General features: G+C 41.5%; 1 protein-coding gene across 1 annotated transcript in view; it reads left to right on the forward strand.

Moving 5' to 3' along the window:
* The window catches only part of col4a6 (collagen, type IV, alpha 6), a 165,369-nt gene that overhangs the window by 51,287 nt on the left and 97,322 nt on the right, over window positions 1-16,760 (forward strand). The window lies entirely within an intron of this gene.

Raw genomic sequence — 16,760 nt, forward strand, 5'->3', positions numbered from 1 at the left:
CATGTAAACTGTATATGTGCACACTGCGGCCGCTACGGTAGGTCAAAGATGAAGCCAGAAGTCGTTCTGTAAACTGTGATGAATGTTTACAACGGACACTTTGGCAAACAATTGAACCCCTTACCTTTATTTTCTTTCCTGAAAAGGTTTGACTAACCAGGAGGGTATGTTTAAAACCCTGAAAAAGCATCTGACTGTTTTGGGTTTCTTTCCCTGTCTGAACTCCTTTTAGCAAAGAATAACGGCTAAAAAAAGACCAAAAGTTGTAATAAACCAGAATGATGCTTTAAATATGTGGGTCCCTGAATCCTTACAGAGGAAAGACAAGTGTTTAGACTTAGACTTAAACTTTAATGTCAAAGGGGCAATTTGTTGTACAGTACAGGCATATTGACACATAATCCACAACACAAACATTGAACCAGGCATCTACATCACTATTTATCTTAACACATAACACAAACACATCAATAAATAGAATACAGTCAAAAGGAGTGTGTTGCACTTCCCTAAAAGGCCTAATGTCATAAATAAATGAAACTACTGCACAGTACTTCACATATATTCCTCCTCCAGTCATACCCCTCCCCAGTGTTAAAAACTATCCTTTACATTCGTCCTTGCTCCTTTTCCACCTTATGCCCTTCTCTCCTTGTTTCCTCTCCATTCTCCTCCCTCGTCCTCTTCATTCCTAGAATCCCCCCTGATTTGTGATGATAAGCTCCTCCGGCTCTGTTTTGCAGAGGATTAGCCTCCAGATACATAATGACCAGCCTAGACAGGAATTTCTGTACATTCTGTAGCTGCTTACCCCACTTTGACATGCGTCGGTATTTACTTGTCAATACGTCTCAGTCAGCACGGCCCCAAGTACTGTTAAACACAGGTTAATACAAGCCCTACAACACCACAAAGAGAGATTAAGATCCATGTCCCTCTATCTCCCTTATCTCTCCATCTTCCTTATCTCTTTGAACACATTGAGCATGCAGCAGAGCCTCGTTGGGTACAATGTGTGATTCGGGAACATGTCAAAAGAAAATCAAGCAGGTCATAAAACGTGCTGCTGCAGGTCCATGTGTGCATTGAAAAGCACACATGGGTGGGTGACAATTCCCCTGATGAACCCCTTAAATTCACCGTAGGTTTTAAGATGTGGATGGAAATCAAGCACTCATTTGCACAGCATCACTTTGTTTTGATTGTATTTCACTGAAATTGTCCCTCCCATGATTTAATGCGATGAATTGATGGTCTGGTTTGGTTTTAGGGAATTTGTGTGTTTGGCCATCTAGCGTTTGGCAAGCGGCACCTCTTGTTGCATCTCGTCACACCGGACTTTTTTTTAGACCTCTGCGTCCTCGTGTTTGTGTTTTGCATTGTTGCAGTAATTTTACAGTATAGTGGCACTGAGAATATAACATTAAAATGCTGTTTTAGACTACATATGCGACCGAAAAGTGCTTTTCTCGTGGCTCTATACACTTAAATTCAGGGCTGCACTTACTTATATTCTCATATCATCATTAATTGACAGATTGACAATTTGTTATGGATGGATGGATTGATGGATGGATGGATGGATAGCTTTTATTGACATTCAACTGTACATACAGAGTGCGCATGTGAACGAAATGTCGTTCCACTGGCTCATAAATACAGTATTTTCACTAAAAACAAAGCTACAAATGCTACAGAGTGTTATCGTTAAATATGACATTTAAAAAAAATTAAATTAAATTAAAAAAGGAGTTTGAAAGCAGCATTAATATTGTTATGGCACAAATTGAATGGCAGCATATTGCACGTTAAGAAAAATAGATTCCTCCGGCCGTCGCCCCCATGTTTTTTGCCCATCAGATGCATGAAGTTCGTTTTGTCCAAACAACCACAGAAAAACAGCTAATGATCGCTCATTGTGATTTATTAAATTTCTCCTTGGGGATCAATAAAGTATCTATCTATCTCTATCTAAATACTGTGTTTGTCTCTCTAAGACAGCAGCTGGGCCGGTGTTTGGTGCTGTAAAGACATGTTTCACCATCAGCATAGATCTCATTTTTTTTGCCAAGTCTTCCGTTGCGACACGCTCTAAAAAGGTTAAATTCAGTTATCTGTCACAGACAGCTTATATTTTGGTAGACAAATGTGTTTTTTCGCTGCAGTGTTGAGGTGACTGATTTATACAAGTAGCCCACAATCTGTTTTGGATGCATCTAGTGTGGGTGGCACTTCTCACACACTGTCGAGGAAAGCTGTGAGAAAACAGCTGCGTGTGTGTGTGTGTGTGTGTGTGTGTTTCTAATGATGAGCAGTATGTTGTGAAAAAAAGAATAACCTCTAGTTTGACAGTTTCGCTTGAGTTTTGGACTGAAACTGCTTTGTGAAAAGTATGGGCACAAATATAAACTGGAAAGTTTACCTGTCAAGTATAAGCCTAACTTATTTTTATTTAATTTTCTTTTTAAATAAAGCCAGTAGGGAGGAATATTTGCCTGGTATGAAACTCCAAACATCCAACTGATTTATTGCCTATATTGCTGAAGGCCCTTGGTAATGATTTGAACAACATGTCTGAATAATTAGCCACAACATATTATGGTATGATAGGCATTGGGATTTAAATTCAGCCTTCGAGAGTTTGATATATGTTAAAACAATGTCCAAGTTTGCAAAGCAGCGGAATCGTTTCGAACATCTGTAAACGCTGCCATGGATTTATCACGCTAGAACGATCCATCAGTATGCGGCTGGTGACGGCTTGTCTTTCAGATGTGCTGCAAATCATTTTCATCCGTGCTTAATTAGAAGAATATTGGTATGTATTTTCAAAATGCATCCAAATAGTGCACGTGGGCCAAAAAACTCAAGGCCCGTGGGCCAAATCCGGCCCCTCCTAGAAGCATTTTTGACGTTTTTTGGCGCTTTATTTCTCTGATGTCTAACTTTTTTAGGGCTTTATGTCGACCAAACTGTAAGTGAGTATGACTTTATAAGACATGCAATAATACAGTCAAAGATATTTGACTTTCCTCCTAAATAAAAACATGTTAACAAACTTTACATGTCTGGCCCTTGATGTAATTCTTATTTTCCAGTGTGGCCCTTAGAGAAATGCCTATTTATTTCTACATAGACTCTACATGCAAGCTGTTAAAAATGTCCTTTTCTTATATTTTTTCATCTAAATTTCTTTCTTTTTCGAAAACTAGTCTGCAACTGTTCTGGAATAGGTGGGTAAACAGTTGATCTGACCAACAGTTAAAATGGCCGCTGTGGTTAGTTTTCTCTCGCTTTGACCTGAACCTGAAGGAACCAGCCAGAGGATCGCACGGGGGGTCCAATATATCCTCTGGAGCTCTGCAGCTGACAGATGTTTGTGATTTGTGTTTACATTTAAGGGAAAGCCAAATCATATCGGGCAGACATATATTCATGGTTAAATGTGTTGTAAAATGAAGGATTAGATTTGGATTAGAGGTCAGGGAGTTGCACATGTTTAGGCAAGACAAATGTTTATGGGAATTTTAGAAACATGTTGTACGATTTGGAATGATCACTTTGAGAAGTGATGTATTGATAATTTCCCATCTTACACACCTTCAGTCCTCACACACACACACACGCACTCTCTCACACACACACACACACACACACACACACACACACGCAGTATCTGGCCGTCGTCCTCTGTCTTCCTGGGTGGCCTCGCTACAGCAGCATCACATGTACACACGCATTCACGCTCTCAGACGCACACCTTTGCTTGTAAATCACTCAAAGTACCAATTCATGTCATCCCTGTGTGTGAGCTGTGCTCTTCGGTTACTCTAAGCATTAGCATTAGCAAATCCCCATAACGCAAACATTACACCGCAGTCGTGTACTGCACTGCTCTACAAGATAGATATGTATTTATTGTCCCTTGAGGGCGATTTGTTTTCACAGTCTGTTTCATGCACATGGCAATATACACGGACAAATACATCAACAGGTAACATAAAGACAGGTATGTAGACACATAGAAACAACCACATTTACAACAACGACACCGGATCTATACAAAGTCAATGAGTTTGTTCAGCAGTGCTGTGGTGACATAGATGCGACAAAGCTTCTGCCAAAGCGAGTCCTTCTACACCTCAGAGTCCTGTATCTGCAGCCAGATGGCAGCAGTGTAAGGTGTGGATTTAACAACGCATATATATACACTTACAAGTCATTTTAGTTGTTGAAGAGTAAGGGTGCTAACTTAAAAAAGTGGTCTTTCCTTTGGACGGGGATAGGAATATGAGCCAGGGACCCATTTTAAGAGCCTACTGTATGTAAATCGTATTGGAGTGTTCTTCTCACAAAGCTCTTTAAGGGGAGTCCAGATTAGAAAAAAATGTTAAAGATTTACAGCAACCTGACACCTCCTGGGTCATAGGTATCTCGCTTTGTGAAGAAAGGGTCAAATGAACTCCTTTCTGTCTGATTCACTAAGGCCCTCACAGTGGCCCAGCCTCCTCTGCATCTACAATACCACCATTCACGCAGCGACTCAATTTGGAAGTGGAGCCACCTGTAACCCAACCCGCGTAGCTAATGCTAAAGCAGCCTCGCTAAAGCAGCCTCGCTACTGATCTGTTAAGCTAACGTTAAAGCGGTCAGAAGCGAAGCCAATATTAGGCTGCAAGTTGATCTCACTCTGCTTAACTGAAGATTTGGGATAGAAAAAAGCTCAGTTTAGAGAATGACTGGAAGCTAGAAAGGAAATTAGTGTCAAGAATGGAAATCTTAGTTTGTCCTAGCTTGGCTTCTGTAGCGAGAGCAAACTCCTCTTCCTCTAAAGCCCCTGACACACCAACCAGATGGCTGACCGTTGACAGAAAAGGCAGTCGGACCGATCAGCCGGCTCCCCGAGGTCCAAAAAAGTGCCTTGGAACGTACTGAAGCGACGCCGTCTTGAGCCTACGTTTTGCGCGTACGCGAGATGTAATACAAAAAATTAAAACCGGAAATGATGAACGCGTCACGTGGTTCTGGCTTCTCCAGCTGATAGTAATGGCGGCTTGTTCGAAATACGATCTTGTATTTTACGAAGATAGTTCACTGAAACGTGTTTCTGAAAACATTTTAATCGAGAAATAGGCCGTGCAGTTGCTGAATCTGTCTTCATTTCAGATCGACAAAGGTCAGTTTAAAAGATTTTCGTCAGATTTTGAGAGGCCTTCGTCACTCATCCCGCTCGTTATTTCTCCACCAATCAGATTGGTGGAGTGAGTCTGACTGCCCGCACTCCGACCCAGCATGTCAGGTCGGCCAAAAATGAAGGCCGACAGCCCCTCCGACAGACTGTCCGACAGCCGATTATCGGGTTGGTGTGTCAGGGGCTTTAAAGAATCTTTAATTGGTTTGAAACTATATATCCACAACACTAGTATCCACCTTTACCCCCCATTCTCCAAACTGACTGGATAGTCTCGCTGTTTCACTTCCTGCCCGTCTCTCTGAACGAATTTCTATAGTTTTTTCGCCGTGTTCTGTTTTTCAATGTCTTCTTTGGAAAAGAAGTGTTAAGAGTAGTGTGCTCCCTCTCCAGCCAGCCAGCAGGTCTCTGACCTACAGAGTCACCAGGTCTGAACTGTTCCCCGGGGGCCCCTTAAGCCCCTCACATGGAGCAAAGTGGTGTCTGGGGACTGTTCTGTTTAAAACCTCAAAGGGCACCACCGTCGTGTGTGTGTGTGTGTGTGTGTGTGTGTGTGTGTGTGTGTGTGTGTGTGTGTGTGTGTGTGTGTGTGTGTGTGTAAAAGACAATGTATGTGTGTGTCCATCTCACTTGGTATGTGTCGACATGCAGCTCCTAAAGCTAGAAACCTGTGTGTGTGTGTGTGTGTGTGTGTGTGTGTGTGTGTGTGTGGCCTCTGGTCCAGTAAAAATCTGCAACAGGTTACAATCCATCTCACTTGGTTAGTGTCGACATGCAGCTCCTAAAGCTAGAAACCCACCCGTCCTTTTGTGTGTGTGTGTGTGTGTGTGTGTGTGTGTGTGTGTGTGTGTGTGTGTGTGTGTGTGTGTGTGTGTGTTTGTCCGTGTGTGTGGTGACCCCCTGTAGAGTGGACTGTGGTGGAGAAGATGAGCAGTGCATTGTGTTGTGGTGTTTTTACCGTAGCTAAGGAGAGAATAGCATTACCATTCAAAAGGCCTGCTGTCGCGGTCGGAGGAGGTTTAATGGGGTTTTCTGCTCCTCTGTGATGAGCTGATTCCCAGCTGCTTCAACACCACGGTTTCAACAAGGTTTTAAGAAGTCTAAAAAGGTCTATAGTAATAATTTTTAACAGGTCTTAATTTCCCTACGTCCCTGTAACGCTACCTCTGATGCTCATTAAAATGCTCCCGCAACGCTTAAGAAGTTGTTTTCGTTTCCGTGGTGTTGTAGTTCTTTCTTTCGCTAGTGCAAATAAAATGAGCTGTATTGCGACTACAAATGAGACCAACGTGCCACTTATATTGCAGCCAACCAGCTTTCATGTTATTGCCGCGAGTCTCTTTCAGATCGTACCACAGACATAAAACTGATTTGATTCTTTAGCTACGGGGAAGTGCAAGTTAAGCGATACTTGGCTTGATTAAATTGAATTTAGGGCTTGGTTAAAGCCAGTTGCTAACAACGTTTTTGAAGCCTACTGTTTCTTATACATTTTGTGACTGCATTTCCTTTGAAGTTTTTTTTTTTTTTTTTTTTTGATGTCGTGACATAAGTCTTCAGTTTCATTCATAATGGTCATAAAATGCTCTTGAAAAGTCTGTAATTTGACTTGGTGAAACCTGCAGTAACCTGCAGGTTTCTATGTTGTGTTGTATATTTTGTAACCAAATATGAAAATATAAAATCCATATGTTTGTATAGTTTGTATCAAATGTAAATATTTGGAATATCTTTCTCTAAAACTTGAAATTTTTACTTATATTTACTTACTTATACTTACTGATCCCCCTTTAACTTTAATTTCAGTTTGTTTATAGTGCAACATCACTTAAAGGGGCTCCACGCACGCACGCACGCACATACACACACACACACACACACACACACACACATACACACACAGGTTGAAATATAAATATCAGACACACACACATATATATATATGTATATATACATAAAAATACATTAATTCCATGTATCTGTTGTGTGACTAAAAGTCTAAAATTGCCACAAAAATCAGAAAGTAATTGAATGGAGAACATTTCTGACGCATTTCGGCCGTTAGGAGAAATGGCTTGAAGTTTATTAAATTAATACCCAACCTCATTGGTGTCAGATGGAAAGATTGCTCCAAGATGCCCGCCTGGTTTTTGAGTATGAGGCATTTTAAAGTTATTTTAGTAGATTTTGGAGACCAAAAATTGAAATTCCTCAACACAAAAAGGAGCAACGAACCCTTCATGTGAAGTCCAAACATGTAAATGTTAATATTTGGAGACAGAACATACAGTAAATGATTAATTTGAGATGTTACGGAAGAAATATGTGTTGGAAGAGATGCTAAGAGATACTGTATATCTGTGTTACTGTGTGTAAACATGTCTTTCACTAGAGTGTCCGACGGTCCGTAGCACAGCTGCCCAATGGGGTCAAAGATCACCCTCGGCTGACCCTGCATTGTGTTCCTCCCTCTCTCTCTCTGCTTCACACATACACAGAAAACACTCACTTATATTTAAAAGGGTCATCGCCGAGCTGTGGACTCGATTGGAGCGAGAAAAGTAGCGATAGGAGAAGAAATGAATGAGTGGAAAAACAGTAAACTAGAGAGGGAAAATAGACTGAGAAGAAGGTAGAGTCAGTGCAGAAAGAGTGACAGAAGGATGGACGGGAGTTATTGTGGGCGCAGAGACAAAAGAAGATATAAAGAGACAGTCGTAAATCTGTCAGTGTTGTGTCAAGGGCTGTTCAGTGTCTTTATCCATAAAGGTCATGGACTGACACGCGCATGCACGCACGCACTGTGGACCTCAGTGTGCAGAGTTACTTTTATTAGTCTTCAAAAAGGCTGCAGATTTGTGTGTGTGTGTGTGTGTGTGTGTGTGTGTTCATGGGCGAGCGAGTCAATAGCCTCACATCAACTCAATTTATTGACTTTTTTTGCATCACTATGAAAAGCCGTAAATTACCGGGGCGATCCTGATCGGCTGCCCTCCTGCTTTAACCCTTAACCACCCCATCCCCCACCCCACCCCTCCTGCTGTCTTTTTGTCTCTCTGTTCTGTCTGTCTCTCTTTTTCTTTCTTCATATGTGTGTGTCGGAGGGCACCGGGACAGAGCGCTCATGACAGGAGAATGAAAGGGTCAAAATTAAAGTGAGGAACAAGTTGAGGGGAGGAGGGGGAGAAACGAGGCGGTGGAGGAATTTCACATCAGAGGAAGTGAAGGGGAATGAAAATGCCCGAGACGATTGTGATTGGTTTAAAGAAATGCCAATAAATCAGAGCAACGTTTTTCTCCCATCCCTGAATGCTGTGGGGACTAGCCAGACCCTCCTCCGCAGCGCTGTGGAGGAAGGTCTGGCAGTGCGAGACTAATGCATTACATTCCCACTTTGATAGGACGGCGTCTGAAACAGTTACAAAGTGCACAGACAGGAAATTTACTGCATGCGTCTTAAATTCCCATTTTTATAGGTACATGGCCAAAACAAACACACAGACTCACCTGCATAAAGAAATGTCCAGGTGAACATCCAGACAGGATATGAGCCACCGTCTCTCGGCTAAATTCCAAAGAAATATAAAGTCTTGGTTGGTGAAAAGGTCAAATGGTGCCATACTGTATGTTCATGGACACTGCAAGGCTCAATGCATTCTCGTAAACCATTCGTATATCGTATGGTAATTTATGCACAGCCATTTGTATTGCTTTGTACCTAATACAATACTTTTTAGGCACCGACCGAATTGCCTCTGAAGTATCGAGTATCGAAACATGCCTCACCATTTAATACCTCATTTCAATACCTAAGGAGTAAATCTCGTCAGCGTCAGTGAGCCAATCAGCACACAGCATGCTTCTACCAAGATCTAATAATGTTTGTGATTGGCTGTCTAACGTTACACGTCGTAGAGACGCGCAGGAAGAACTCTACGTTACGCACAGAGACGGGCTCACGTAGTAGGAGCCGATAAATAAATAAAAAGATGTGTGCGTAAATGTTGTAATTTCTTTTTGTTTTATAAAATTGGTATCGAAAAATGTATAGTTTAGGAACCGGTAGCGAATTCACGGAATTGGTAACAGCAGTACCGGTATTGAACATTTTTTAACGGTACCCAGCCCTAGTACTCTGCTTCTGACTGGCTGGTTGTCCTTACCTAGCTACTGTCAGGGCACGCCCTCATACTCTGCTTCTGACTGGCTAGTAGTCCTTACCTAGCTACTGTCAGGGCACACCCTCATACTCTGCTTCTGACTGGCTAGTAGTCCTTACCTCGCTACTGCGCATGTGCGACTCCCAACAAAGATAGAACAGAAGTGCGATGTCTCACTCTGTAGCTAAAACAGAGAGCTCAAAACACAGGGTGAAAAGAGGAGCTGCAGCAATGTGCAGTACAACAAATATATGGTGTTTTTTGAAAAATAAACCACATAAAACTATTCTGGTACAACCTCTAAATACAATTATGAACCTGAAAATGAGCATAACATGAGCACTTTAACTATTCATTGCATCGACTTGGGCCAGGAATTCTGAGATTCTTAGATCTCCCAAGCCTTTCTCCAGATGGGTGAAATTACTGACCGTCCTTCACTGTTCCTTTGAATTCCTCAAATTCCCAGATTTGGAGTTCCTATATGAGTTCTCGGGAGACCAATAAGCCCAGTGATCCTGACCCCCTGCAGCCCACAACATGGCATTCCTGCCCTCCGCGGCCCTCTTGATCCACTCCAGTGGAAACACACTTCTACCTGCTGTCATTCCTCCCTCCCTGCGGAGGTCCTTCTTTTGTTTCAGGGTCAGGGATTTAGAGGAAGGGATGAAAGGTGAGGGAGACAGAGGAGGGCTGTGTTGTGACGATACCAGAGTTTTGACTTTAACAGCTAGAGGTTTTTCTTTAAATCACAGTTCAGGACTTGGAGTTAGTTCAAGGTGTGTTTGACTCGGACAATTTTGAATGTTTTCAAGTGTATCAAGGTATCTACTGTCTACTAACTTCAGAGTTGCTGCTTTAATTGACAAAGAACATTTCATTCTCAATGCTTCTCAGAGTTCTCAAACGATTCTTTCATTTCAAGTTATTGTTAATTAAATTTTGGATTTTTCTGGCTGTTTTTTTTTTATTTTTTTAACAAAATTAGCAGTTTGAAGACATTACGTTGGAATTTGTGATGTTCATTCGCGGTTATTCCTGACATTTAATGGGTGAAATGATTAATCGGTTACTTGATAAATAATGTCAATACTGAATTTGATCTTTTGCAGACGTATGAGAGTAGTGTTAATATTGTTTGCATTCAGACTCTTGCTACGTCATCTACCTCTTCTGATACCTCTGATATCTTGCTAATATTTTGCACTGATATTGCTTAGATTCTGTATATTTTATCGCTGATATTTATTATCTCTTCTCTCCTTCGTGCCTTGTTTTATTCTTTGTAAATATGTGTGAAGTGCTTGATGCACCGTTTGAAGCTGACGCACTCGTGGTTTCATTGAGATTGCATAATGACAATGAGGTTCTTGAATCTGAATCTGGAATCTGAGTCTTGAATCAAAGCGGGTGAGGATCCAGAACAGGCGGACAAAAAGAGACTTCAAATTCCAAGACCTTTCGATTACGACAAGGTGTTTAGTATTTTAAATTGGCAATGCGTTGACCAAGATTCAAAGACGCAAAAAAAAAAATTGAAGTACTTTAGAACAGCTTTTCCGTTTCAAAACTTTTTCAGGACCGTAATTGAAGGTATTTCAAGGCCAGTTCATACCCGGGAACGATGTTAAAGTCTTAGAGAAGGAAAGAAAGCAAGAGATTGATGGAGTGAGGAAAGGAAAGAAAGTAAGCATCTAGTTTCTTTCAAAGGGAAAGTGGGTCAGGAGAAGCAGTTGGGTTCGGGTCTACCCTGCTGACACACACACACACACACACACACACACACACACACACACACACACACACACACACACACACACACAGACTTAGGGGACTGCGCACACTTCCATACACTCACACAGTGGTGAGGGACAGCTATGTACGTCTCTTGTCCTGTCATGTAACTGTGTAGCAGACAGAAAAGACATGCAAGACAGAGGAATGTATGTCACACACACACACACACACACACACACACACACACACATACACACACTTGGCAGCAGGTGAGGTGATGACACCGCGTTGAGTTTGAGGGCATGAATGGCTGCTTCTCTATATACACGGTTCTATATATTAGACATTGTAACACAGGACGTTAATCACATTTTAAGTTGACAGCTGTACATTTTCATGGGGTTTCCAAAGTCATATTTCACAGTGACACACCTTCCTTTCTTTCTTAATTCCCTCCCGCTGTTTTATTCAGGTTTTTATGGCCTAATATTTGGCTGCGAATGGTTGTAAACGTCTGTTACTCGCTGGGCTGTGAGCGAGACACAACAGCAGAAAGACAAATGTGTCTGAGCGCTCGCAGTTCAACCAATCAATCAGTCATTTTAAACACAGTGTTGGACAAGCGGAGTAGCTACCTGACAGGATAACACACCTGGTTTGGAGCTGTCCTCCACTTCCTGGGTCCCATCATCCATTTGTCTCTGTCTTTACAGGGGGAGGGCATCTTCCCTCTTTCTCACCTTTAACCTCCTCACAACAGGAAACATCTGGAGAGGAATCGTTTTGGCTTCTGATCCATGTGATTGATTTTGTTAGCTACCTGACGGTGACAGCACATTGTTAGCCTGATGATGGTTTTATTTTGTGTTTGTTAAGTTGACTTACAATTTGTACAGCTCAACGCATTCACATGAACGGGTTCGTACGATATTGTACGAAAATGTATGCACACCAATTCGTATCATATCCCACGAAATTAGGCGACTGCCAGCTGGTCACGTGATGCCGGCTACAGAACTCCGTGAGCTGTCGGTTGCATCAGTGGCTGCTGCTGGTTGAGTTTAGCCGAGGAAAGGTGACTGTGAGCCGGGTACAGAGCACCGCGAGATGTCCTTTTAGGGGCCGTGGCAGTTGAGTTTAGCCGAAAAAGTGAGCATCATGTTGGACATCAAAACGACTAGTTAAAGGTATTGTAGGTAGGATTGCGAAGATTCAGGACTTAGCCAAAGTCTGTCTCAGTCCCTCCCCCCTTTCCGCTAAAGCCCAAAACGGTCTCCTAAGCCCCTCCCCCCACAAGGGAGAATAAATGTGTGTGCATGAGCAGTGATTGACACGCAGTTAGACACTGCGTGTCCTGGCCCTGATTGGCGCATCTGAACAGGGAGCGGTGGATTTTTGCAAATCGCATTACAGGCTGTAGGTGGTGCCAGAGGAGCCGGATTTTTGTTTTTTTATTACCTGCTTCATGTCGTTCTACCCGAACATAGGGTCAGTTTCAGCAAATATGACAGAAAGTTAGTTTTATAAGGCTTACCTACTGCACCTTTAAGTTTAGGAAAAAGATCGTGGTTTGGATTAAAAAAACTCCCAGGAATGGACACACGTTTCCTGGGTAAAAGTATTTTGTTTTCCTCTGGAGGCAAACTCTGCTCCCCATTTACTCCGCCCTCCGCCCTACGCGGTCCTCAGCGTTCTTATACAGCAGCAGTCAATGTGGTGCATACAGCTATATATACATTGAACACATATGAATTGCAGTGCTTTACTTTTCGTAGCTTTATGTAGGAATGGCATCCATGCTTGTTGCTTTTCTGTCGCTAGATTCATGAATTTCGCTTGCTAGCTGTGTAGAAAGATGATATCTCCATACTTCATTCTGCCTAGATTCAGATCATTTGTCTAAAAGTAGCAGTCTGACTGTAAAAAGACTTATACTTATGTAATATGGGTATTACGATTCTCCAAATTCCTGATTCTCCAAATTGACGATTCGATAGACTTTTTTTTAAACTATGGAGTCTTTATTGTGTAACAACAAAAAGAACAGCACATTATATTTAGCAAATTGATCATTTGTGTTGATCTAAGTAATCGTACTGAAATACAAAACATGCTTAAATGTGCTGCCGATAGTTTTACATTTTCAAAATAAAAAAAAACGTAGATAAGTATAATATAAAATATTCAGAACTATACTCAGAAAAATACTCAGAACTGTGACCCCTAAACTGATAATTGTTACTTATGTGATATTTGTGTCTACTTTTGCTTCATCTTATCTTTCATCAGCATTAATCCTAATCTTAAAACCCAATCTATGTAATTATAATAATAACAACATTTATCTGTTAACGAGATTTTATTACAGCTCCAGGAAACCTTTGTGGGAAACGTGTGTACAATTTTGTAACACGTTAAGGTGGGTCTAGTTTGCATAACGAGCTCTGCCTGCAGCATTTACACGGTTTACATATCCGGTGATTCAGCCTCGAGTTGACTCCACACTCATCACATGTATAAGGAGCTCATCCGGTCTCCAAGTGCACTGCAATGTTTCCTAACGTTTGCCAAGTAACCTAAAGTATCCCTTAGCAGATTCCTGTGCTCCTCACATGGATACCACAGACTGAGACGCGGCATGTGGCGATATATGCCCTCTGCTTGTTCTGTGCACTCATTAGAGTCATTAGAATTTCACATGTGTGAAAGAAATACTTGGATGCAGCTTGCATTGCACTGCACCTAGATACCAAAAGGGGACAATGGTAAATCCTGGTCGTTTAAAGGAAGGCCTGACAGCTGAAAATCACCCGCATTATTTATTTATCAAGTCACTATATAAGTCAGTGGGCTTTTCTTTACCTGTACATCAGCATTAGTGGGGATTTCTTTAGGCGTTCCTTCTTCAGAGTTTCTGCCGGTGTCACCAAGTCAAATTTAAAGTGCTCATATTATGTTCATTTTCACCCTGTGTGTTGAGCTCTCTGTTTTATCTACAGAGTGAGGCATCACACTTCTGTTCCATCTTTGTTGGGAGTGGAACATGCGCAGTAGCTAGGTAAGGACTACTAGCCAGTCAGAAGCAGAGTATGAGGGCGTGCCACGCTAGCAGCTAGGCGAGCATTATAACGTGTGTTCCAAAGTGACCACGTTTGTCTCTGAAGTAAAGGCTGGACTACAACAGAGCTGTTTGGAGCAGTTTGTGAACAGTGTTTTCTGTTGGAGATGGTAAGTCCCTTTGGGGTGGACTTTGGACTTTTTCACTTTGTAAACCTATAACATGCACAAAAAAGATGTATAACACAATAAAGGAAAGGGAAAAACCAAAAAAGCATAATATGAGCACTTTAAGACTTTTTTAAGACCATTATGAACGAAATTTAAGACCTTTATCACAATATCAACTGAGCCCTAAATTCAGTTTTTTCAAGCCAAGTATCGTTAAACTCGTACTTCCCCGTAACTGAAGAATGAAATCAGTTTTATGTCTCGCCAGTAACACGAAAGCTGATTGGCTGCAATATAAGTTGCATGTTGTTCTCATTTGTACTTGTAATACAGTGCAATTATATTTGGACTAGCGAAAGAAAAAACTACAACAACACAGAATTTAAAAAAAGAGCATTAGAGGTAGCGTTGCATGGATGTAGGAAAAGTAAGACCTGTTTAAAATTATTACAGACTTAGAACTCAATACTTAAGGCTATAGTGCGTAGTTTCTGTCTCCCCCATGAGGAATTCTAAGTAATGACAACAAAACTGTCGGCACGTCCACGTTATACAAGCTTTCCGTGATCACGCACCACCCCACCAAAACTAAAAATCACCAAACTAACCTCAACATCTTTGTATCTTCTTTCTGTTCACATTGCGTGCGAGCATCTAGTCCGCCTGTACGAGTACATATTGTCAAACTCTCATTTTGCATCAACATGCCAAGCAAGATGAAAAACAAAATCAGCCCCCAAGTCCAAAACGCTGCTGTGATTCCTTTTTATTGTGAACATGACTGCAGGCGAACCGTTGTCGTGGTATCCAGATTGATGTCTGTTTTTTTAATAATAAAAGGATGTCAACACAGTCTAGCCTCCAGGTACCAGAAACATTTCCCTCCCGTCTGTGGCGGAGGACCTGGGTTACTTCAGCTCTGTTGTAGCATGCTAAAAAATGCATGCTAACTGTGGTGTGCATGTATGTCTTTTCTGTTTTGCATCGCTTGGATTAAAAGGTATTTGATGCAAAGTGATTCGTTGTTTCATCTAGAACAAACTCAACTTCACTTAGGGCCAGACTGGGAAAAAATGAGAATCACATCGAGAGCCAGACATGTACAGTTCATTGACATGCTTTTATTTAAGAGTCTAAAAAAAAGTAATATTTCTACTGTATTGTTGCATTGTCTCATTCAGCTTTCTCACTTACAGTTTGGTCCCATAAAAAGCGACAAAATTGTCTAAAAAAGCGACAAAAACGTTGGAAAAAGCACCATAAACGTCGGGGAAACGGTGGCAAAACATTGAAAAAAAAAAGAATTTGACGGAAAAAAAGCGCCTAAAGCATCGAAGAAGCGCCAAAAACGTTGGCAAAGGCAGCAATAATGTAGAAAAAAAGTTTTTTTTTTTTAACAAAGCAGTTTTGCGCCAAAAAACGTTTAAATTCCAAAATCATATGTGCAGAGAAAAAGGTTTAGTTCAAAACCAGACATGCAAAGAACAGTTTCTCTCTGAAAAGTAAAGCATTTTTGTTCTGAAGATGCACAAAGAAGAGAATCCTTTCAGTATCCTGAGTGATTCCATTAGCCGTATTTATGGCCCAAGTTAACTTTCTTTATTCATTGAGCTGTAAACCCAAGATGACAGATGTTAAAAAATAAAGAAATAGCAGTGTTTGGTTAAGCTGTCCTTTTCTTTGTGTTAGTTCTTTAATCTGTGACTTCCTCTCTCACCACCTTAAAGGGAATCCACAGGAAGGAGCTGCACCGACTCTTTAAATCGCCTTAAACGATGTCACCTACAGTGCTTTACTTTCATCATTGTTAACCAAAAACCACAGTTTCCGTAGACATTCATCTTTAGAGCTGCGTCTTCACACACTCTGACATGCACATACATCGCCTGAGGCCCCCCCCCAACACTACAGAAAGTAATTTAGTGACGCCTCTCTCTCATTATTTTCTGTCTGTGTGTGTGTGTGTGTGTGTGTGTAGGTGTGTGTGTGTCTGTTTGAGTATGTGTGTGCGTGTGTGTGTCTGTGTGTGTGTGTGTGTGTGTGTGTGTGTGTGTGTGTGTGTGTGTGTGTGTGTGTGTGTATGTATGTGTGTTATCTTCAGACAGTCTCTCAGGTGGGAGCACCTTTATGAGTCCCCCTCCCCTCCCTAACTGTCCATCATGTAAAAAGTTATCTTACTTTCTTTCTCGGTTGATTGTCTAAAGTCATTTTATTTCATTTTGAGCTGCAACCCGAGGGCAAACTTTACAGTGTGTCTGCGCTGTAGGAGTTTTTCATGAACCACATTGTCTCTACATGACACGATGATCAACCTTTAAGGAAAAACAAGCAGCGTTTGCCTCTTCTCTCTCACTCCCTTGTACTGTCGTCCCATGAATACAGGTTACCAATACACCTGAATCTTTGTGTTTACAGACCAGGGGTGTAGCACAAAATTCTGGGCC

Source organism: Sander lucioperca, chromosome 17 (assembly GCF_008315115.2).
Source record: "Sander lucioperca isolate FBNREF2018 chromosome 17, SLUC_FBN_1.2, whole genome shotgun sequence".
NCBI lineage: Eukaryota > Metazoa > Chordata > Actinopteri > Perciformes > Percidae > Sander > Sander lucioperca.